This window comes from Helicoverpa armigera, chromosome 1 (assembly GCF_030705265.1).
Source record: "Helicoverpa armigera isolate CAAS_96S chromosome 1, ASM3070526v1, whole genome shotgun sequence".
Classification (NCBI taxonomy): Eukaryota; Metazoa; Arthropoda; class Insecta; order Lepidoptera; family Noctuidae; genus Helicoverpa; species Helicoverpa armigera.
In genome coordinates this window covers 15,654,048-15,680,494 of record NC_087120.1, presented here as the reverse complement: position 1 = coordinate 15,680,494, position 26,447 = coordinate 15,654,048, and the positions used below count along the sequence as shown (strand labels likewise).

General features: G+C 37.8%; 1 protein-coding gene across 3 annotated transcripts in view; it reads left to right on the top strand.

Annotated features, from left to right (window-relative positions):
- Window positions 1-26,447, top strand: part of LOC135117304 (neurocalcin homolog) — a 108,699-nt gene that overhangs the window by 51,891 nt on the left and 30,361 nt on the right. The gene's annotated exons all lie outside the window — the stretch shown is intronic.

Here is a 26,447-nt window from a genome sequence, read left to right as displayed (position 1 = left end):
TCCTCCGTCCAGTTCCGAAGCATTACATTGATTACTTCGTATCTAATAGAATAGGGATTTCACCCAAACCTGTGACGTTTAATGTGGAAATTTAAGCAGGAAAAGTTTTACGGAGTCTTAACTAAAATGGCTGGCATCTGAACATTGACCTTTAAATTAACCGACCATTTTTATGACGTCATAAAGTTGAGGAGTGAGCACTAAGCAGGCGGATGGCTATTCCTCGTGGTTCTGAAGAGCTCGTCCCCAATGACCTGCCAAAGTGCTCAGCAGAACGTACTCGGTAATTGTTTGCTGGCACTGTTACTTGAATGTATAGTTGATACACATAATGAAATAAAAATAAAAGTGTTAAAAATGATTGACCTTTAAGAAAATTCTAAACAACGATACTTGAGAACTTCTTTCACTATGTGTACAAGAATTTTCTTAGTGTCGAGGCGTGGGCGAACGAATCGCAGTCGAAAATCGATATCTTGTGAAACTTAGGACGATACCCTATTCAAAGGCTGCGAGAGTTTACGGTGTTATAATACCTATTATCTACAAGAGGCCTTTGTGCACGCTCGTCCTATGTCACCCAGATCTTCAACACTGGCCGACATGACACTATCTTTTCCTTCATATTGTACCAACGAATGCTGTAAAAATACAGTGGTTACATATAATTTTACGTGCAAATATTGTGGTAAAGTAAATTTATTTTAATATAAAATATTCCCCGAAACCACCTCCATTGAAATAACATTACGAATATATTTTATTCAGTAAATATGATTGAAATGTTTGCGGCCTGCTTAAGCCCCGTGCAGCTACCTAAATGGAACATACTAATTATTACTTGCTATATTTTGAAATTGACATTCGTTTTGAAATTTTGAATTCGTAATGAAGTTTCAATCAAATAGCATTTAATTAAATATTTTAGCGTATGTAACGAGTGGTTTGGTTCAATCAAACAAGGCTTACAAAGTGCATGCGTTCGGCGGGCGAGTGTTACTGCGGTTTGTATAAAATAGTTTCCACCGACCTAACTGTTTGAACAGTTTCGAGTGTTGTCCGAATTGTGAAATTCACCAAATTATTTGAACGCTAGGCTGGTGTTTAGGGTAAAGCTGACCACAATTAAGCGTGTGCTGTGCGGTTGCGTACCGACTTGTTAACGTGCTTTCACCGCAAAATTTAAAAAATCCCCTTTTGTACCATCATGGGTATGAGCTTTGTACGAACAAAATTATTTGCAGTTCCGGCTAATATTCTCATTGCGTTAGTAATGTTACTAGTCGCTAGTAGCGTTGAACAAAAAATTTACGTAATCCTATTAGCACGGTATTTCTATAGTACCCTAGAGTCATTCGTTGTGACAAAATTTAATTAAAACTTAGCGAAAATGAATGACGCCGAGATGTGACACAACTCTATAATGGCATTTCTTTTTGTGCGAGCTCCTATAGTTTCGTAAAACATATAAAATGGCTGCGACGCTCGTCTACTGAAGGAAATAGGTTACGGAAATAGGTTATGAGTTAAAAATCTGTGACGACTTGTGCACTATTGCGATCTTTGAAGTCCGATAAGTTTGGTCTTTCCGTTCAGATAGATTGAGATAAAAAGGCGCACTCAGTTCCTCGCAGCGATGGAAGTTTTAAGCGTTCTTTAAAGTAAATACCGCTAGTGAAGTTTAGGTGCTTAAAATACATAGCTAGGATATAAAACTAAGTACTTCAAGTACTAGAACTGAAATCTTTTAAGACTATCCTTCACATTTAACATTTTATATTTATTTTAAGTCCATCCTTAACATTCAACGTTTTATATTTATTTTAGTAGTGTACAAATCAATTTGAAAAACAAACGGTGTCTCCCCCGTTTACGCAGTTCGACACATCTTGCGAGTGAGTCACGCGATCGAGGAACTTTGGCCCTCCACTTGAAATATTCATGCAAACCAAAGCGCAGTAGCGTGTTCACGGGTGCATCATAATAATTTCACGTGCTTCCTGCGCTGTACACACAGGCACTCAATCAAGTGTCCGTTCGCCACCGCCGCCCGACGTTCGATTTATCTACTTAGCGTCGGAAATACATGACCGACGTGACTGACGCCCACTTTACACTGCTGACACCTTAAAATCTTATGCAACAGTTATGCGCTTGTCGTAATAGGTTATGACAGTTACAAAGGGTTGTGGGAATTATGGCATTTGACGATTCAAGTTTTGAAAACAAATCTTTTCCCACCCTATCGTCATGCATTTGCCGATTGTCGATGCATGACGTACAGTCTACATGGAAACTTGAATCTAATTCACAATTTGAATAATTTGCCGGTATCTGGCTGATAACTTAAGCCAGTAATTTTACGGAGGTGTTGAAACTGCCCATTAGCCTTTTGCTTGACTAATGTAGTACTACGCGGTACTATGTTTGACGAGGGTTATATTTTTATAGCCCATTCAATTAGGTTGGTGAACCATGCTCAAATTAGGTTGTTGAACTATTATGAATGCGAAAGTAACTATGTCTGTCGGACCCTCTGTTTTGCGAATCGATTCTACTGAACTTTGGCGCGGCGATAGATTGAAAACTTTTTATACGGGCTTGGGAAAAAAACTTCCTCAGTCTAGTGTAAAACTGTGGGGTTTTGCTACAATATAAGCGATTACGCTGTTGCATGCGGCGTGCATTCGGAAACTAATGATAGTCTTTTGTTTTGATCCAGTTTTTTTCAAAGTGGGGAAGTTTGTTAATGCCCTACAATTCCACTTTAACACGCTTTACTAAGCGATTTTTATCGACGTCATAATGGCGTTTTATAACTCGTGTAAGCTCTTGAAGTTTTAGCAATTTTAGATTGAATGAACTAGGAATTATGTTTAGATGACTTTCTATATTTCTATTATTATATTCAGTTAGTTTCAAAGATTTTAGTCGTCTATCTGAAAATCGGTTTTCTAAAATGAATGTACAAGAGGCGTATTTTCTTTATTCCTAAATGACATTGCAAAAATCATATTTTTCAGATACAGTAGGCAGTTTTCTAAATAGTATTATATCCATTGTCACCTAAAACGTTCTAAGTTTCAGTTACGCAGCTAAAAAATTACAATAGCTGTTTTATCCTTGAACGCAAAATATTGAATAAATAAATGAACAAGACTTGAATACTACTAACCGCTTCCAGCACTCATTATTAAGGATTAATACCTGCATTAAATATTAAAGAGCAAGTCCGCCTTGAATAACTCTTTTTCAATAAAAATATTAGTCACAGCTCAGGAGATGTACGGATTGAAAAGCGATTGGGATTTTATACAGCGGACAATTTTCTTTCCTACAGCTCAATGTTTTTATGAATTCCGAGACGAGAAACGACGTTGGTTTTTTCAAAAGAACCAGGTAATAAAATGAATGGAGAACCAGGTACAAATTATTAAAGCCTTCATTTCATACTTGATAGGCTCTGAGTAGTATCGTTTAAGTAATTTGCTGTGACACGTGTATCGATTTCTCGGAATTGCTGATAATTTACGGCGAATATCATTTTTGCAATATTTCACAGTCACTTTTCTTTCTTGCTTCTACAAAGCGGCGCTGAGTTTACCATTAAACATTTTCAAGAAATGATGGCTTTTTCAAACAAGACTAAATGGACAATTATTTTCTTCGTCCGCTATAAAACTTGATACAGAAACCGCCACTTTGTTACATTAGTTGTCATTATTAAAGAACTTTTATTTGCAGTGAAATGCAGGCGTGCCGATTTATTTGTGTAGTCGTCCGTTCAGTGCTAAAACGCTTTCGATATTTGCCGGAGAGAAGTTTTGCACAATACGGTCAGCTTGTGGCCTGTAACTCGATCTGCGAATGCTAGTGGACCGGTTGGGTTAGGTGCCGAGTTAGTACATCTACACCTAGTACCTACGGCACTCCAATTCACTTGACACGATATGTAGAAACTTGTTTTAACGTTGCAGGCATTTACGACAGCCAGTTTATCGAGAAAAATACTAGCCATTTAACTTAAAAAGACTAACATTCTTTGCACATTTCAAGTGAAATAGCCTGAATATTTTGTTATTACAGGGTTATTTGGTCGGAAGGTTTGCTAAAAGGCGAAATGAGATGAAGTTAGTTTGCAAACGTTATTAAAGGGGATTCAATTATGTGCTCTTTGAAGTGCGTATCTAATTTTACTCAGTCAACTAGGAAAATGCAGCCAGTATGGCGATTTGCTTATTTTTTGTTTGTCCTTTGACTCAAAGACTTTGCTGGAACATTAATTTTCCACAACTTGTTTTATTTGTTTCTGATAGAAAATTGAAATGGTAATAGATTTACTTCAAATATGACGCATTTTGACCATTTATTATTTTTCTACATAATTTTCCACGAAGATATTTATTCATTCACATATCTCTGTCGCACCCCGATTGGGTACGATTCATAGGAGAAATTATGAGCTAGTAAAAGCGAACTCGTTTGAACTTGCCGCAGACTTCCGAAACAATGTAGAATACGAGGGGAGCTTTTTTGTAAGGCGTTTCAAATATTAAAGCAGGTGCCAATGAAAATAACTCAATGGAATAATTCAAACTGACCGACTTTGGTTTCGTAGACGTGTTATTAAATAATGCCATGTAAAACTGATTGTTAATGTGAATTTATTTTTTGTTTCAGGTAAATATTTTGTAAGCAAAAATCTGCTATTTCTGCTGACATGGTCTGATTCTTTGTTGGGTATGTATTACCTTAAAATATTCTGAGTTAATAATGTTTTGCCGTGTATGTACTGACATTGAAATGTGTCCGAGGTTATTGAATTGGGTCCGGCCCGTCTTATTATGAAGATACGGCACGTTCGTCCCTACAATCGAAATAGGATTATTGAAAAGTTGTATAGGTGGTAGTCCGATTGTAGCGGAACGCTAATCAACAGATTAATATTATATGACGGGTGCAATAATTGAGCGTAACCACCTCGCCACATTGTGGCCACCGCGTTAATTCTCGCGGACGAGATTGATCAATGGCCGTTTGTGAGACTCCCCTGCGAGCTGCTCCCTACATTACTACTGCGATTTATTTTTGTGTCGCGAGCTTCAAGACTTCTTAATTAATTAAGTAGTTATGAAGTTAATCTTCCTTATCTATAAGTTTCAAAGTTTAAGGACTTGCTCGCTCTATCTGTGAAGGCGTTGGAACTCTTCCTCAGTTTAAAACTTTGTCGTTGTTGTAAAATGCTTATAATTGTTTAGTGGCTCGAGAGATTTTAGTGATTATAGTGAGGGTAAGAAGTAGCGGAAATCGATATGCAAAGTAGGTTGGTGAGCAATGTGGTGTGGAGGTCGCAGGCTATGCGTGCGTATGATCGATGGTGTTGCGTGCGCTCCGGGGCCCGCATCCAGCACCGGTAGAGCGGCGTGACGTGGCTTCTCTTTGTTCCACGCCGCCCGTCGCCGCCACCATCGCCTCCACCGCCTCCGTCGCTTGATATCGCGACGCCGCGCCTACCTCTCATTGCGCATGCTCAGCACGATTCTCCTGCGTCCCCACTACGTCATGATTTGAAATGATATGCGGTGCAAAGTAGCGTACATTGTATCTGTACGTGGTCACAGTCGGGATTGTGGCCGGTTCGACTGTTCTCAATAGTTATCTGGGCGGGCGTGTGCCTCGCGTGGTGTAGCCGGTCGCTGGTCCCGCCGTGGTTAGTTGGGAGCTGGAAAGGGAGCGCGCGGCAGCGCCGGTATCGATCTGAGCGTTTCGTGTGGCCGCTCGTGCACGACGCGACGTTCTCTCGGGATATTCGCCCAGTGGTCGCCGTCGGCGCCGGCCTTGCTGCACTGTTTACGCGCACTGTATATTTATTTCATCCGCGCGATCATGCTCACCGGAGCTAATTGATAACGCGACACACGCATCCGCGAGCGCATCTGCGACCCGCACCGGCCTGTCTCCGCGATCTCCTACACTACAAACCTGATAAACTTTAGGTAAGTCTAGTTTTACTGTTCAACTTTATTGCTGCAGTTTATTCGAGCTATTGGAGCGAATGTTTGAAAAGTTTGAAAACTAAATGCTCGGTCCGTTAGGCTTGTAGACGCTGTTTAGTTTCCTTTCATAATTTTGGTGATTCTCATCGTCGTCCACGTAAATAATCTGTGTATAAAGTGTGTTCAAATATTTCTATTGAGTGTTTTAGCCGGCCATCTGGTTTATATTCTAAAGTTAGATTGTAAAATCGTAAACCACAGGGAATCATCGGTACATATGTATTAGCAGAGCGAGCGGTTTGTTGAACGCACTCCATCCAGCCAAACGGTACACACCGGATTCAATCCATACTCCGGCATAAATAGAATGCCTTATTTTACCAAACCTGCCTTAAATACACACTCGAAAAATATTTGAAAGGGCTTTATACACGTGATATATTTCTCATTCATACTGCGCATGTCTTTCAAGTTTATTTGTCATACATCTGTACAATAGAATTACTTAAATCGGTGGGTAGAGGTTTTACCCGAGCAAGTTTCTATACACGGCGTATTTTAAAGTATAAATTAGAGCAAGGAGCTTTTGTTAAGGCCAATCCGTACGTGTTGAGTAGCTGCCAGTGAAATGGAGGGCCTACCTATACTGAAGTCCTCTCTAAGAGTACACCGAGCCTCTTTCCCCGCAGACGCTGTTTAGCGACATTGTGACGCTGACGGCAAAAGAACTAAAACGGATTAACTAGAACGAACACAATTTCATCCAAGAAATCTTTACAGCGTGGCGGATTCTTCAAATTACATTCGCACTGTATACGTTTACTCGTCTCTAGTAAATACCATATCTATTGTTGGTACGCCATATAAATATAACTATCTACTTATACAAATATTGTATTTTCTCCGTGATGTACCAATTAACACGCGTGCTAGTTACTACGTCCCATAACGTACCTTGGAACATCGTATGTTATTTCAATTTCATAAAAGTTTACAACGAATACCCTATTATGATATATGTTTTTCTAACCTTATAGTAACATCGCAATCTGTTCAGCGAGGCGCATGCGTCATCAACGCTATAAAAACCAGCATGAACGGCGACAAAAATGTCTCGTGCACTGCATTTATAGTCTTCTATACTGAAATCTTCTTAGAATATTGCGTGTACAACATTTCTATGGAAATAAGACCTCGGGGTAATGCGATGATATCTTTTAAAAGGGTACGGTTCGGGTGCGGGCACCTAAAATGTAATCTTTATAAGTTTATCGCTCTATCACTACATAGTATACAACAGACACTTATCAAGTACTAGCATATTTATGTTAACATGATGAAACATTCAACACTGCACATAGAGACATACTCTAATCGCTCGGCAAAACCGGTTAGGAACGAGATCGGCTCATGCAATCGGGGTCCGTGCCAGAATTTGTAAACAAACAGTCGGTCGACCGAATTTAATGCTTAAGCCGAGTATTCATAGGGAACCGTACCCCGTGACATGTGTCTCCCATATGCCACGCGGGGAATTATCGTGCAACTCACAACACACACCATACCGATACTAAAATATTTTTGTCTCCTGAATGACAAAACGCCGCAGTCTCCAACGCTCTATCTGATCTACATGTAGGATTACACACATTTTAAGATAGCGTTATCTTTATGATACAATAAAATTTAACCAAATGAAATAGCCGACTCATTTGATGATGATAAATCTAATTATAGTCGGTCCGTTGTATAAATAGAACGTTTTCATTATGATGAAATAAAAGGGACACTGTATAAATACCTACATACAAGCTTCTACACATGTCGATTACCTGACACAGAAATATAAACAGGCATGGAATAAAAGAGCCAGTCAAACAAATCCGAAGATTAGGGAAAATCGTAAATTGTTCCGAACATTTTCGCATTTCTTGGCAGTATTTGATACTTATCGTTTCTATTGATCGTTGTAATCTCAGGTAAGGCTGACTAACACTCTCATTGAGGGCATTTCTCCGATACTTCGCTTAAATGATGATAAACTCATGTAGCATAGATTGATAAATTCACGACAAATTGATGAAGTCAGTCTGATAACCTAGAAGAAACAGGTTCGGTTTAGTATCGCCTAAACTCGCAAATTATTCGAATTCTCGCGGTCCAACCACTTGTACTACTATACGAGTACCTCGGTACTATATGACCTAAAAAGGCAGTTCTACTAAAAAGTCTACCACTAAGTTCATCTAATTCAAATACAGTCTTAAATAAAACGTGTGAACATTAGAATACAAACAAACAAATCTAATGCCAACACTCCCTAACACAAACTTTGAACATATTCACGCAACAAACATGACAAAATTAGTGATTAAAACTGTGACTGCAAAATTTCTAACTAAAAGTAGGTACCCTAGTAAAAGACCATCGTTTTTCCCCTCTCGGAGTTGGCGTATTTTAGTTGGAACTGAAATAAATGCTGCCAACTGCACCTAACCGCGTGGAAAGAGATCTCGTTTTTGATCTTTTTAACTGACCGTTCTTTTGGTCCAGATTCAATTTAGTTTATTTACTCCAATATTTATCTGGCTGTTTACTTCTTTCGATGTTGGATTTAAACTGCGTTTTCAATTAATATTGCAATCGCAATTTACCTGTCTATTCGTTTTACCTATACCAGGAGTATTTCAGGAAATAGGTATTTGGGAAATAGTTTTCCGTACTTAAAACAGAGAGGACCTATATACGTAAAAAAGCCGATGACTTTATTCAACTATAATTATTTGTTACTGTTTCATCAGAAGAAATTAAGTACTTTCCGGATCCTCTTGAAAGGCTTATGCCCCTTTCCAAATAATAAATCTCTATTGGTACAGTTCTTGGACCGTTAATAAAGATAGAAAACGTACCAAACGATGTCTAACAATGCAGTTTAAGTATGGAGATAGATTGAAACACAGAGAAGGGAAAGATAGCGGAGATACCATAACGACGGTAGGTCAGGTGCCGTCTTGTAGGTCACGGTAACGTACGGTAGGCGAGATCGAAACTATCAGTTACTAGAGCTGATGAGGCGTTTGGGCTACTTGTCAAATTACAACCAATCTGTCAAAGATTGGGCTTGATTGATTTTATTTTGAAAGTAGTGAGCGTAGTGTGGTCTAACGAAGGCGTATGAGGGCGGATCTAGTAACATTCGACAAGATATGACGTTGTGACATCTCTGGTAGACATTTTGTTCTCCATGGATCGAAACTTCCAGAAGGCAGGAAGATTGTTTCACGTGAAGTGGGCCCTCAAAGACGTGGGTGAAACCGTGGAGTTCCACTAGTATACAATTGATTGGCCAATAAATTCTGTAGAGGTTAGCAAAGGCCTGCCCGTATGATAGCCTCCTTATCAGTCTAATGTATTTCGTTCACTGTTGCAACTATGTTTTGTTACTCAGTTTGCATACAAAGAATAGAATGACTTGAAGAATGTCTTTATACGTTCTAGATGTGACAAGGACGAATTTTGGACTCTTTCCACAGTCTCAAACAAAAATGTTGACGGTCAAACAGTTGATTGCAAAAAAAACGAGAGAAGTTAGAACACTCCCAATCCATAAAACTCTTTGAAACCATAACACCACACGTGCCAGATTTTTTTGCAACAAAGTTTTTTACTAAACAAAAACAGAATTGTTTCCTTTTTGGTGACGTTACGTCAAAAGGATTGTTAATTGGCAACCTCTAAACATTGTCAGTTTCAGAAAAATCAAACGTACAGGAAATAAATAGGGTTTTTTTCAAAGCTACCATTCACAATGGACTGTACAAACTCAAACATGAAACCAAGCTTAGTTGGAACCAACGTGGAAAGACTTGAAGAATGTCGCTCTAGATGTAACAAGGACGAATTTTGGACTCTTTCCACAGTTACAAACAAAAATGTTGACGGTAAAACAGTTCATTGCAAAAAAATGGGTTAGAACACTATTCCAACACATAAAACTCTTTGAAACCAATAACACTACACGTGCCAGATTTTTTTGCAACAAAGTTTTTTACTAAACAGAAACAGAATTGTTTCCTTTTTGGCCTGGCTAGGTCAAAAGGATTGTTAATTGGCGACCTGTAAACATTGTCAGTTTCGGAAAAATCAAACGTACAGGAAGTAAACAGGGGTTTTTTCAAAGCTACAGTTCACAATGGACTGTACAAAACTCAAACATGAAACCAAGCTTAGCTGGAACCAACGTGGAAAGACTTGAAGAATGTTGTTCTAGATGTAACGAGGACAAATTTTTTAGTCTTTCCTCAGCTTCAAACAAAAATGTTGACGGTAAAACAGTTGATGGCAAAAAAATGGGGTTAAAACACTTCCAATCCATATAACTCTTTGAAACCAATATCACCACACGTGCCAGATTTTTTTGCAACAAAGTTTTTTTACTAAACAAAAACAGAATTGTTTCCTTTTTGGTGACGTTACGTCAAAAGGATTGTTAATTGGCAACCTGTAAACATTGACAGTTTCGGAAAAATCAAACGTACAGGAAGTAAACAGGGTTTTTTCAAAGCCACAGTTCACAATGGTCTGTTCAAACTCAAACATGAAACCAAGCTTAGTTGGCACCAACGCGGAAAGACTTGAAGAGTGTCGTTCTAGATGTAGCAAGGACGAATTTTGGACTCTTTGCACAGTTACAAACAAAAATGTTGACGTTAAAACAGTTGATTGCAAAAAAAATAGGGTTAGAACTCTTTCAATCCATAAAACTCTTTGAAACCAATATCACCACACGTGCAAGATTTTTTTGCAATAAAGTTTTTTACTAAACAAAAACAGAATTGTTTCCTTTTTGGCGCCGTTACGTCAAAAGGATTGTTGTTAATTGGCGACCTGTAAACATTGACAGTTTCGGAAAAATCAAACGTACAGGAAGTAAACAGGGTTTTTTTCAAAGCCACAGTTCACAATGGACTGTACAAACTCAAACATGAAACCAAGCTTAGTTGAAACCAACGCGGATTAGTTTGATTGCTGAAATCGAGCCTTTGTTGTGAAGCACTCACGATAATTGAATGTAAACTAGATACAGAGCTTGATTTGATACCGTTATTAATTAGTATTATCACGTTCCAGTGTAAGCTTCTTATGTGCACTCTGTGATTGCACCATGGAATTGTTTGTCGGCTATTCTCCATGAGACCAACTTTTTGGTACATAGCATCCAGTGTGACGCTACATAGGAGGCAACTTTGACTTTGCACAAAAAAATTGGTACAATAACAAAATGAGTATATTTCATACGTCGTAGTTAAAACTTCATTATAATTGCATAGTTGTACAATATTTGCAACACAATACTGCAGTCAATCCATCATTCGGATAATAACAATAATATCTATGCAACTTTCCTCAAGTACGAAACCGAACTACGACATCAAGATAATATGATCAATGACGTCCTTGCACAACTTAATGCATATTAATTACATTACAAACGATACTTCCCACTTAATGTACCTAGTTAGTGATCACGTAACAGTCCTTATGACGATGACGTTATGGTTCGTCACTGGTAAGTAGTACTACGGAGTAAGGAAAGATGAGCGGAGATACCATGCAGACGGGCTGCGGGATTGTTCGTACATAAAAGGCCTCGACGACGGAACACGACGGTTTTTAGTCAGTAAGAGTCTGACACTCCCTCACCGCTGCTAACCCACAGCGGAAGGGGTCATATGATCATTTTTGACGTCGTTAAAAAAAAAGATGCCATGCGGATGGGTCAGACGCCTTCTTCTAGCTAGGTCAATATTGTACGGTTCACATTACCAATATGATATAATATAATACATCTGTCAGCGATTTTTGTTATTACAAAAAATTATCGGGTCTAAAACAGTAACGTTCTTCGTTCCGATTCTTCGCGATTTTGCGTTATGGCACCTCCGCTAGTCATTTGGTTCTCCATGGGTCATACAATATCTAAGATCTAGCCGGTAATACATACATGTGTCGTGTGTCCACTATCAGACGCGTTATTTCCGGCTCGTCTACTAAGCTAACTGGCACGTACGTCTAAGTGGTCAGGATAATCCATCAGCGGGGTGTTTTGCTGCACAGCTGCCCGAATATCTGAGCCACGTAATACCTTACTTAGCTGAATTAGAATGTTTAACGTACCATGGTCTAGTACTGATTACTCACGGCTGGTGTTACAGAAACTAATCACTTAAACAATTATGACAGTCACTGCACCAATGTTGAGCTAAATAAATATGTTATTCTTTCAAAGATAAGCAGTCATAATATTGTATGAAGTGAGCAAATATTTTTCAATACAACATACATTCCGTTATCCGAAATTCTTGATATGTTCCGAGATAGACATCAATAAAAGTGCTTTCTAAACAATATCTTTATTTATTGAACGACTCTGTTATGTAGACAGGATTGCTTCATACTTTTCCGACGCATGTAAGTAGGTAGCTAGGTACTTGTTTATATGGATATATCGAATGTTTTAATAGAAACTCTTCTACAGTTTTCAATGATTATGTAAAGTTAACTGTTTGCAAATTCAATCAAATTGACGTCTGAAATCTGATTGCTGGTTATAACTCCTGAATTGCGCTACCAAATACCCATTAATGAATAAAGTACCTACATAATACGAAACTTTTACTGTCCGATATAACGACCACATAAAACGTACATTATTAACAGAACTATCTAACGTACAATGCCCAGAACAATACCGTAGTTTGACAGCCTTCATTTGTGCGAAAAATAGAAGAAAAAATACCCCATTTTTATGCATTTTTTGTGCATTTTTCTCCGTGAAAATTGAGCATCTCGTTTAGTTTGTTTGTTGTATTTTTATAGCTGGCGGCAATCGAATGTAGCTAGCCCGAACATACGGTTACGCGAGCAATTTTATTATTTTTTCCATTCCGGGTCCTATCTCAAAAGTAAATTGTGTTTCGACAGACTCAATTAGCGATGTACCTATCTATTGTTTCGTTACAAGCACATTTTAGATTGGTCAATTTTTAGGCAAGATTTATCTCTGAAAGAAATTATTTACTTAAATACAAAATGTGTCATGAACCAAACTATGATCCTGAAACAGACAAAAAAGATATCCTACAGTTGAAAGTTTGAAAATTATGAATAAATTACGCGCTCTGTACAAAATCCTCGTAACGTTCCCATCTCGGCTACCTGAAATTGCCTTTCATCATCCCTTTTGTGGCTCAACATTGTTCTGATCCTGTAAGGCAGAGCAAGCAAAGCCATTGATTTATAAATCGCCCTATCCAGTTTAAGGGGATTTCTCTTGGCATATTGTTTTCGTGACCTGCCGCAATTCATTCAACTACGTACAAAGGAATGACCAGTGAATACCTACTGCATCCTAATAATACCTTGTACATGATCAAAACAAACACGCTGTACAGGACATCTATGTAATAATTAGCATAATTAGCTATTGTTAATTAGTTATTCCATACCATGCTAGTAATAACCAAAATTCAATTTAGCAAATAGGACCTAATCTATATGTACGCGCAATGCAATCAGTGCGCTTTGATTGAAAGGGAACAATATACCAAGTAAATTAATTGTCGTGTCTAATGCCAGGTATGCTTTGTCGCTGTCGTGACCAAAGGCCAGCTTCACCTGATATTGTATTGGACTTGTAACAAGAACGCCTTTGAAACTAGATACGGTTATATAGCCGTGGTTTGCCTCTGTGACAGTCAAGCGTGCCGGCACACGAAATGCGGTAGACTTGGCAACAAGAAAAGCACCACGAACAGACGTCTGCAAGGACTTTATCCTGAATTGATGGAAACTCCGCCGAATTGAGCACTCGTGCATGACTCTCTACGCTTTCATGCAATTATACTAAAGTGTTTTAGTAAGACTTTCCACGTGTACCATAAGATACCTAAGCTTTTACAATATAGTCTTTATTCCTCTCTACAATGTAGACCGCTCTTTTTACTCTCAGTCCATTAGTACCTGTGCTTATAATACGAGAACCATTTTCCGGATTTACTATCAACCTTTTATGTTGACTAAATCTCTAAAACTTCTGTTCCTGTCTCCATTTGTTTCAGTCAATATTGTTTACCACTATCTATCTACATCAGGTATTAATAGATTGAACAAAGTGTTGTCCGCCTACGCACAACTTCTAACAATATACGAGTTTAATTATAGACACAAGCACGGCAACACCGTAACTTTACCTTTATCCTTTGATTTAGTTGATATGTGCATTGTATCTCGAAAATAAGTACAGCCATTTATTCGTTGTCGTAAATGGTATTACATGTCTGGGGTGTAGCGAACCTCCCTCCCTATCCCTGTATCGTTCGTCTGCTGGCATTGCACTTACACAAATCGTTTTCATTTCTCATATCAGTGTCCGACATCTCTGACAATATACTTTATAAGAGTCTATAGGATGCCGACGAAAAAAGACAACATCGCCGAGCTTAGTCGATGAATTCGTGGATCTGTTGTATAGCCACAAGTACGAGTATATTGCTGTATTCGTGGAACGTGCCTCCAGGCGGCACTAAAATGTAGTGTCTTCTTAAGATCTTTTTACTGCGCAGGGCTTAGAGCTCAAGAAAAATGTTATGGGTTCACACAATATTACCCCCTAGGGCCGTAATGAGTGTAAAAGCTGCTCCTATTATGAGTGAAATATATTCTCTTGCAGGAAACCGCAATTTTTCAATGAGTGATGAACATGCATTGCTCCGGCGAGCAAGCGTCGTTATTCATTCGTGACAACTTTACCTTATTTCATTGGCTTATGTTTCGTGCGTTTTGCAAATGAAAGCTTTCTTTATTAGCTAATTAGGTTTGCTGTTATATGAAGGTGTAATAAATGCTTGCTATACCTTGTTGATATTTACGGCAACTCTTCCATGCAGTATGCCTAATAGGTTATAAAACTAAGAATATAAAGATACCTAGGAATATAATGATGTAAGCCTCCGCCTAAGATCGACCGTTATTCCCATTTTACTAAGCCTCTTATGTAAATGAAGAGTATAATCCTGCCTTTTAAAGTATAGTCAAGCCTCTCTTGGAGTTAAAATAATTTCAATTTCTACAACAACAAGATACTTTATTACTTGACTGTAGTGTTTTGTTGTAATTTCTAGTTGGATGTTTTATTACGTATTTACTCCTGAGAGCACATTATATTGCTTTGGGATTTGTATTGATAGAACAGGGTTGATATTTTTTAAACAAAATATAATTGAAGTAGGATGATACTCATTGGAAAAAGATTTTCATAGGTGCAGCCCTGGTGGAAACACAATTATTAACATCCAATCACATAACTTTATATAAGATAGTGGCAATTCCAACTTTTTCTTTTATTTGCTTTCCGACTGTAGCAATTCTTTTATTTTAATACCAGTGTCTATCCTATTGGTATCTTTTTGGCTTCTACCTACACAATTTGGACGTGAATCAGGTGATAAAGTTTGAGAGGAAATTCCAGATTTACGACGCACCAGTTTTGCCGTGTTATAAAAATAAGCCATAAATAGGTTTCGTACCTACCTCGTAAGACCAGAATACTGGACTTTATCCACGACCGTGAAGCCATCGCGACAGATTGTGCAGCTCGGTACAAACATTCCACAGAATAAATCCATTTTAAAATGACAGAATGCAATATTGTTCTTAAAGTCCCAATTTCACGATACCTTGAGTTCAAAAACTGGTCAAACCATTCACAAGTGTTTGGCTTTTGACGATGTGTTCCTTTGATGCTTTCAATATTCGCATCAAGAGGCACCTATAGGGGCTGCAGGCTAACTTTGTCAATGCTAGTATAGACGAACGATTTTGCATATTCCGATTGCACTGCTAGTGAAGTTCCATTCAAGCAATATTCATTGCAATTTCTGCTCAGTTGACTTGCAGCAGACTTGACATAACCAGGTACCCTGGAAATGTCGTTCAAAATCGACATTTTGACTCGGACCGTTTTGTATCTGCAAAAAACTAACAAAAACAACGCCGGTTGTTTCCGAACGCCTCCGTAGAGAACAGTTGTGACACCGCGACAGACAAACGCTAAATTAATTCCACAGTTTCATAATTCAATTCACTTTACAATTTTTGTAGAAATTTTATTGAAATTCATTTGAATATCGATTCTTTTTACGTTGGGCTGCATACATTATAATGTTTCAAAGCCGACGGGCCGCGGACTTTATCATATTTTTTCATCTTTTTGTCAGAGGGCTTTATAGAATAACAGAATAGGTCTTTCATATGTAGTAAATTAAAAAAGAAAGAACCTTTTTGACTACTCAGTTTCTCTGCATAGCTTTTAAGTGGCAGGAAATTGCTCCAAAATATGCGCCGTAACTTTGCGATATCCATTACGGTCCAATATTTGTTGCTTTCCGAAAATAAAACTCCCGAAAACAAACTTCACAGCCCGTACTGCAATAAAAAAGTTGGTATCACTTTCCAATTTGCCGATAGGGTCCTGCAAAGAGTACTGCAAATATGTGACAAGGTGCAGTTTGCATTGGTTACAAAAGGAACAGGACTGCGGAAAAAGTTACCGAATATTGAAGATTTTTGTTTCATTTATTGGGTGAATATCGTGCGGTGCGGTGTCACGGTGAAACGGTCACGAGGCGTGGAAAAGTGCCGCGTGTCGCGCCACTTAGCTCACCAGTGTACAGCCGCCGTAGTTGATGGCAAACTGATGGAATTATGACACCTGGCTTGCTGATCCTTTTGCGGTTGCGGATTTCAATAAAACCTTTTTCTATGCGAATTGCGCCGTTCGTTCATTTGACTCTATCGACTTATTGGGAAATCTGTTTCATTTGCATGTTCGGTTTTTGTTTGTTCAGTAGTAAATCTTCTTTTGCTGCCTTTATAGATGAAAATTGCGTTTAACTCGCAGCGGAGAATTAAAGTTTATTATTCCAGGTAAGACACTTGGCTCAGATCATATAGCTGAGTAGTTGGCATTCCTAAGCTTACGGTAGCTCAGACTTTATGACATCTAGTTCAGAAAATACCGTCTTTATTAGTGCTATCACTACAAAGAAAGAATTTCTCAATCTCAATCTCCTTGCTTTCGCAATCTCCTTGCTTGGATTTCCACTGAAGGAATTCCAGTATTTTCTAGCATCGGCTACCGGAGACAGATTCACGGAAACTGAAGAATAAACTGCAAATTGTTAATTATTTTAAACCTTACATAGTTGAGTCTAATCAGTGCGGGCGTACCAGCGTGTCTGAGTCTAGTCTTATTAGTGAACACTGAGGAAAATGTACGTTTCATTCGAGTAAACGAGTTTTACTCGGTCCTATTACGTACGTACAATGTGTAACAGTCTTCTCAACATACTGCAACTGTGCATAATAAGCTGAGCTGTTACTTGAGATACAAGGTAGATTTTTTGATGAATTTATTTCGTCCTCCAGCTGTTACTAAATTCAACGAAGGATTCACGTCGGGTGGCCACATTTGATGGACTAGTAGGCATGTTTGATTCATTATTGACGAAAAACGAATGCACAAAACAGCAGGGCGGATAACAATCTTAATACTTGAAAGGCCGACAGCACGAGCAGCTCACTCTTGTGCACATGTTAATTGGCGGGCCCAGAGACAAAGCTGCCCTTCGGAAATCAATCAAGGAACAAACAAACTGCAATATTCCAATATTGCATGAACATTCCGGCCTACACCCATCCCTCGCATACCTCTATATGCATGTGTCAAAGCATTCCGCCCATAGATTCCAGCTTTTCCGAAATTTCAACACACGCACGTAAATATTATTCCGTTTGCTGTGACCGCAGCTGCGAATAGCAAAAACCGCTCCAATTAGTGTTTGTTATTGAATCAATGATTTCTACCAACATTTGGTTTTATCAAATAAAAATAGGTACATCATTTTAAGTGTTTATGAATGTTAGTTACAATAACTTTATACAAGGTGTTGATTTGCATTTGTGCCATACTTCAGGAGGAGGTCATAAAATACGTAAATAATCGATTGGAATTACAGTGGACGGGAAATAGCTAATATGTACTGCTTTTTTGTCATTGTAATGTCGTAGTATTTCAGAATTAATCCAATTTTATGAATGAAAATTATGAATGATCGTTGCGTATGCTTTGTGTTTGCGTTTGTGTGAAGGCACTGCACGGTTTTACGGCCAGTAACACACGCGCCAAGTTCAAATACGGCTAGATGACATTGACGGAATTCCGAAAAAAAAAGAATAAAAAAAAATTACGTACCAATTTTTTTATTGATTTGGGTCGAGAATCATTAGCATAATCACGTCCTTGACTATGGCACGGATGCAAATCAACAGCTTGTATATAAAACACAAGAAAAGACTTAACAACTAGGAATCGTTTCCAGTTAAAAGCGGTCTTCTAAGAAGTACTTAAAAGTTGTTACAGTAAAATGTTTTTCTTAAGAGGACAGAGAACGGGTGCATGTGAACCGCTAACAGGCAGGTTCTGCGTAGTAGCTCGCAGAAACGGGCTTATGTAGCAATTCAATTTGTGCAACTAATAATATTATTGTTCAGCACCAGTAAATACCTTCACAAAATGAATTAACATCAATTGCTACAAGAATAATACCACTCGAGGAGCCTCAAAGAGTTTCTTTTCTCGGAAGATGTTCCGATATTTCCAATCATCTACTTCAATTTATATTTCTACTACAATAAATCTACTTACCTAGTTATTTCTTAGGAACTGTTCCATTTTATAATGGTAAATAATTTGTAAGGTTTCTCAAGTTGGACTTAAGATATTCTACAGCGTTCGCTAAGAATTGTACTGTATTCAGAAATTGTTTCATTTAGATTCATCTTGCACTTACAACTGGGTGTTGTAAGCTTTCAGTGCGCTGCCCACATTATAACCACTTATTCTACAAAGTTGTGAAATGTATAAATACTAAGCTTTTTCTGTTACCATCAAAAGTAGCTGAACAAAGTTTTTAAAAGTCCCTTATAACGCAAAGGGTTATCATTTATTATTCTTAGACTCTTTAGTCTTCATAAAAGTTATCGACGACACCGTGTTTAGCAGGTCAAAATTTTGAATGAAGCTACTTAAAACGACGTTATAAAACCTTCCCTTGTTCAAGCTTAACCTTTAACTGACCTAATTCACAAACAGCCGTATCATCATTTGACACTATTGCTTAATTATAGGTTGGAAATCTTGTGTCTTTAAGTAATGGCGGCGCGACGATTAGCCTACATCGGAGTAAGGATCACGTAATTATAGACGTATGTCGTTTGCCGTCACGTACATTGTGCGAAGTTGTGTTATATGTCAGTGGGTATGTACTTTTGTATGTACAGTCGTAGATGTTAATGTTCGAGCCAAGTGCTACTGTTCAAAGTATGCGTTGATCGGAAAAGAAGATAGGTTCAATGAAGAAACAAAAACGAAAAATTGCTAAATGATTTCAGATAACGCTCAGAAGTAAATATACACGCCTTTCAATTGTGTCAAGTTTACAATCTTTGCCTAATTTACTTGTCTTAATACACATTTTATATTATGTCGCGAATATATTAAACTACGCGAAGGTTTAGAACTTGCTCATCAAATGTTGTACGCGACTCTACGAAGTATGTACGAACACACACAGCGGGTTGCTAATCAGTGTAAACATTTTCATTACCTCGGTGCACGCCGATTACATTATTTAGCTAGATAAGTTAGACATACCAGTTACCTAGCTTAGCTTAGAACTTGCTACAACTCCTGGTTACAACTTTTGAATCTTACCGGAGCGGCTTACTTAACTTGATGTGTCTCGAACATAGTTTAATGCAATAGTTCGATAACTAGGATAGTTAATTTGTTGTTTAACAGCACATATTAGGAGTAGGTTAGCACGCACGGTTACAGCCGCTTATAAATATATGTCTAACCCTTTTTTTGCAGTTCCAGAAAAATCTTTCAATAAATTATAGTTAACTATTAGCTGGTGTCATACAAATTGTCCTATTCAAACCTTTTAGTAGTGCTCCTTTATAGACTTTTTGTCATGAACGATGTCAGAAATAACATCTTATAAAGGTACATTATATTTTCATAAAAATGACTTCTACCTATGCTAATGGTTGTAGGAATTCTAAAAGAACTTACAATTGCTGTAGAATTTCGCCTTGCCGCGCCCTTGTTACCGTAGCGGAGGCGTCTCTTTGTACGTGCGATTATGGTGTTGAAAATACGACTTACAAGCCAGTAAAGAGACCTACATACGTATACTTTTTTAGTGAAATGAGGACTAAAAATATAGCGAGAAAAGTAAAAAAGGAATAAGGCATGCGCTTTCAACCACTTTCAACCAACTTTCAAAAAACATCAGGAAACAACACACGTCCTCTTATGTTCTCAATTCGACTGTTTTTGTATGTTTGTTAGTTTATTTCTCGAAAGAAAAAGAGTATGGAAGGAAAAACATAATACGCGGACCCTAAATAATTAGGATGATAATGTTGAGTCTGTTTCTCGAAGACTGAATTTATTTGGAAAATATTTGATTGCGATGTAAAACAAGCATGTAAAGGATTACAAAGAAATAACCACTATTGCAATGAACCTGGAAAAGAAATGGCCTTATTAATTCAGAATTATTAGAAGATCAACGTAAGCCTCTTAGATTAATTGAATACTAAGTCGGACTCCGATGCACTTGGACGCAATCGAGGCCAATACTTATTACGTTAATACTTTTTGAATTCATGCTAATCATTAGGTTTTATTTCACTGTAATCTGCTCGTACAATTGTAGCGTTTCTTATGTTTTGTCTTTTCAACTCTCTCTTTTGTTTTGTACATATGCGTGCATGTCATTGAACATCCTTGGTAGTCGTTATTGGTATTCGGAAGCCAGTAAGTCTGACACCAGTCTAACCAGGGGGTATTGGGTTGCCCGGGTAACTGGGTTGAGGAGGTCAGATAGGGCAGTCGCTCCTTGTAAAGAACTGGTACTCAGCTGGTATTAGACTGGAAGCCGACCCCAACATAGTTGGGAAAAAGGCTCAGAGGATGATATGTGTGCGTATCAAGAATATTGTACATACACGTTGTTAAATCTCTGTGCGAGTGTGTGCTCTACGTGTATTTCTCGATATTTTAATATTTACCCGGGTTCCATAAAAGCCTCACTTGTTATTATAAAAATGAAAACAATATTATATGAAAATACAATGAGTTTAACGTGGCGGGTTTAATATTTGTTCTGTAGCTACGTACAACCACCATGTGTTTCATTTCGCACTATTATTGAAGCTCGTTGCTTTTTGAAGAATTTATTTGATTCCTGTATGTGTTCCGTATTTCGTATATTGGTACTTGTATGCTTTATATGCCAGTTGGTTATTAAAGACTTTTGTTGGTTTACCACAAAAACATGAAGAGATTTTACATGATGAAACTTGCGCATAACATTGCGAAATCTCTCTTTGCATTTTACTCTGCATACATTTGCCATAATTCCACGCAGTATATGCGGACTGCAAACTTTTCTCGCGAGTCGTGACTTCAAGAGATTTGGCAAAGCTGCCTCGAACTTCAAAAGGGTATCAATAAAAATGTACACAAAAGTGCTTCCGAGAAAAGGTACATAGCAGGCGCCGCTTCTCGCTTGTTACCTCTTGTTGGTAACTATCTTGTTAGTATATTCTGTACGTGTATCATTATTTTCTTTTTATTTCATACATTTTACTGTCCATAGTTACAGCGACGGTAGCAGGGCTCAATGCCCTCAGCTCGCCGGAAAAACAATTAAAATGTCCCTCATAAGAAAGATAATACTGATGTTTTATCAATATAATTGTTTTTTTCTAACATTTCTTAGCTCATTATCGTTTTCATGTGAGTTATCCAAGTGAAGTCGTTACTGAGCTATTCTTGTATTCTTGTAAACACAATTAGGAGGAAGTCATTGATATTGTTTATTGTTCACTTTGTATATCGCAAGCCAACTGTTCCCTTCATTATGCTGTTACAAACAAAAAACGTTGTCACTGTGATGTGACAGGCACGCTGATTGTCGACAAGTAATCTGATACCCATTGTGAATTACATGATAACGCAATCTAGATATTACGGCGCGTGATACGACAGCAATCAGATTAATATAATAGAGCCATCATCTTGCATCCGCCGTGCGGTTTGCGGATTGTCTGTTCGAGGCGTAACCACCAACATATAGATTGCCTGTTGACCTGCTCCTACATCTGATTCGTTGTAAGCTACTTCTAAAACAATAGCAATGCTTCTTGAACACAAATTGGACATCCGCTGCATATAAACTGTCTGCAAACATCGCAGCGTCTTATTCCCACCTGTATGCATGTATGCGCGAAGGCGAATGACTGCACACAAATTGTTTACTTTAAAATCGAAAGAAAAACAGCTATTTATCCAGCCAGAATCTTCCGTCGGCCGATAAAAAACGTTGCCATTTGCGACTGCTTTACGATTTGACTTACATAGTTCAACAAATACACAGCACTTAACGTTTATTTTGGTCGGCATAACATGGAAATAGACTCTGACTGCCAGCTCACCTGAAATAATAATGAGTGGCATACATTTATAAGTTTGATATTCTGCACAGCTGTCTGTTAATTCGAAGACTGGAAGTCAGACCTGCGTTCAAATCTTTTTATTTTATAACGGGCACTTGTAACGGCGACGTCATTCCTTTTGATGGATATTGTTGATGCTATTTTGGGAATTGATATATCTTCGTCTCCTTTACCTAAATATTTTTCATAACTTGTAGAATTTCAATTCTTGAATATTAATAAATATCTTGTATAGGTAGCTATATTACTTGCATCTAGAATTTAATACCTAACTCCTATGATCAAATCGTGTAAATCGTGTAAAGGCTAAAAATATCCAAACAAGATCACTTTTCACTTGGATGCAGTTGGGACGGTTTACTTTAGTTCAATTTCAAATTGAATCTCCGTTTTCAGATCTATTTAGTTTTAGTCCGAGGTTTTTCAGTTTTATCTGACCAGTTCTACGTTGTTTTGGAATATTTGAGGAGTCACGAAGTACCTACTTCATTTAGAACTACATGGAGTATACAAATGCATGCGATTATCGCAAAAATAGTCCATTTACCATAGTTTTTTATAAAATATATACGGCACAATTTGTTATAGAATATGTTTTTTGATCAACACGGCGTTACTACTCTAATATGAAGTGAAAACAGTCGCACCCTCACCCTAGCCCAATTTAACGATCCACCTATGCCTACCTACGAACGTATATCATATATTTATTATAGCGCGATCGGGATCCGCTTCGAACTGTCAGCTTTCTCACTTTTACCGCTTGTAATAAAACGTGGGAAATCATTCCACGGGTTTTTCCTTGACGCATGTTAATGCCTTGCGAATAGTCATTAGGTACTTATTTTCTAAAGCATTTCAGCATTGTATTGCGCAATTATAAGGTATCTAACAACTGTTGTTTTACATGTGTGCTGCTTCTACGTTGTATTGAAACAAAAACTCAATATAAAAGTGTTCGGTTTACTTTTGCGTATAGATAATGTTTTTCGGTTTTTCGGTTCACCTGGGGACAATATCGTCGACTGAACTATTCGTAGACTGCCATTACGCCAATTTATATCGACGCTAACGTGTTTGATGTAGCACTTAACGCGAATATTTTGCGTCTTTCGAGCATTTATTATAACTATAACCATTTTCGATCGCGTTCGATACTAAAAATCTGGCTTGTTTGATATGATTAAAAACATGATAAGGTGACACTTCAGCTTTACTAAAGCATTTGCGTTTTAACTTGATTCATTAAGTGTGTGTATTTATATCTAGGTTTCACAGATAAAAATGATTTACAGTTAGTCACCTATAGGAAACTTTGATAATAATTGAAGCAAAGTTTTGTATGTATGCAACACTTGACACTGCACCACTGTGTACACAGCGAGTGTCAGCGTGTATACACAAGCGTGACATTTATTGCGTCACGACAAACTGTCGCCACGCCATCATCACAAAGAGCCAACAGTTTGAACAGCACAGATATTTTACATCTGACGTTTCAGTCGCAATCTCTGTCCTACTCTAAACTTAGTTTAACAGTTTCAACAATTTACCCTTCCCCGTATAAACCTCGCTTGCCTTTGACAAAGATTTGACTTAAATTACTTCACCTTTAGAACTAATTACACTGACGTACTTGCGTCATGAATGCATGCTAGCTATACTTGCAATATGTACACGAATTAAGAATGAATAACTTGTAAAAGCTTAAGAGTTGCCTGAAACGCTATATGCGTTCATTATCTTAGAAATAGTAATTACATTTGCCCGCAGTTACATTCATTTAAATAATAATTTAACTGCACACTCCACCGAAATTGCTTCGAAACGTGAAGGTAATATGAAGACGCGAATTTGCACTGCAAAATACTGGTGTATTTTTAAGACTAATTGAATGAAGATTAAAATGTTCAGAATGCTCGGCGTAATAAATAAAAATCATTTCAAATTGATAAAAATATTGTGAACCCATCGAGGCTGGGCCAACAAAGAAAAATATTTTCATTTATCCCATAGTTTCATTAACGGTTTCCCCGAATGTATCATATGGGGAGGCCCCTCTGAATACGGCTCGCAAAAAAATTAAATGCGACGGGGAATCATATTGAGCGTGAAATTATTCCTGGATTCAGAGATTGACGTTTCAAAGGTAAAGTTTGCATTTGATCAAAGTGTGATTGCGATCCAGTGACTTTGCAGATTACTAATTAGACGCATGCCCTGCTCTGATCGAATGCAGATTCCGATTGGGCTGCAGGTTTGTACCGAGCCACGATGTCCAAGGTAGGTATTACCTACCCGAGCATTCTCAACGTGCGTAGGCACTAGCTAATTACCATGATCAGTTTCCTATTTGAGCAATTAATCCTAGCAAATAATTGCACTAGATTTTGTTGGCATTTACAAAAATATGTAACAAACTAACAGCATTTAAAAATGTTTTCCGATTGCGAAATATAAATTACATTTTCAATTTGTTAAAATAATTCATTGAATTTATTTGGTCCACTAAACTAATATGATCGCATTGCAAACAGTTGATTGAATATCGTTTGGAATACTGCTGAAATTTTCTGCACCGTTAATTTTTAGCTATCACTTTTTTAATCCAATTTTGTTTTATGTTATGAAATTAATCGTTACTATAGACCAGGAGAATATTTGCCGCGCAGTACAAAGATAAAGTTCGCCGTCGATAGTTAGAAACTGCCTATAAAATATCTCAAGCTGCATTCCAACGAATGTCGGATGTATGCGCCAGTTGTCGTCTTAGATAGGGAAACGTACCGGGCCGGTAGCGCCGACTCAGCTTTACAACTGTGATTGGACTCCTTTTGTTAGCCCATAGCTATCGCCAACTCCGATTCACACGGCATTTCAAGCGTTAAGGACTTTATTTGTCTTCTGTTCTCCAATAAGCCACGCATTTTAGTTATGTCCCTTTGTGATTCTGTACTCTGCTCCTTTTGCAGTGTTTTACGAACTACTGATAATACGTTGAAGTATTTCGTATGTTGTTAGCAACTGTGTGACATTGGCAGGTTATCAGGATTCATTTGTATGTGAAGATCTGTTGGCATTGTCCTTCGTGCTGCCCGTTATTGTATAAAATACTCGATTTGGAAACGCTCGGAATATAAATTTTCGGATTCGATTACTTAGCTCTCTTTACGCATTTGCAGTCTTGTGTGTTTCTTCGAGTAGTTCTATAAGTGAGAGGGTCAGAGTTATGATTCTGTTTATTAATTAAATTAGTTTCGTTGCGGTTTCTGAAGAAATTTGACATGTGTGTGTGTGTGTGTGCGCACGTGAAAATACACTTTCTCAACGTTAAGTACTTGGTAAACAGTTCTTATGATTTGAAAGTTATATTTCAGGTTTAATTAGCAAGATACGGTCAGTTTTCTTCAACCGAGTTCGGCCAAAGCAAGTACTTTGCATTTTCAAGTTGCAGAAACTTCGTTTGTCGAAATTGCATTAATTAATAATTATTAAATTCGTCTCTCAGTACTGTAGCGAGAAATAGATTATTCAGGTACGTATTTCGGTTTTCTATTTGATTTGCAAGTTGGGAGCTATATTTGGAGAGGATTTATACCAAATGCATTACGTTAACGGTACCGTCGGTGGCAATATAGGAACTAAGCTTGTAATTCCACCTACAGCTTTAACTAAAACTATTGTCCGTCGACGAACCAGGATTTGGGCGCTTTTGTTAAAGGGTCGAGCGCGCATTTCGTCCTAAAATGCAACTCATGCATAAACTAGAAACGTAAACCGATTACATTAGATAAATATAGG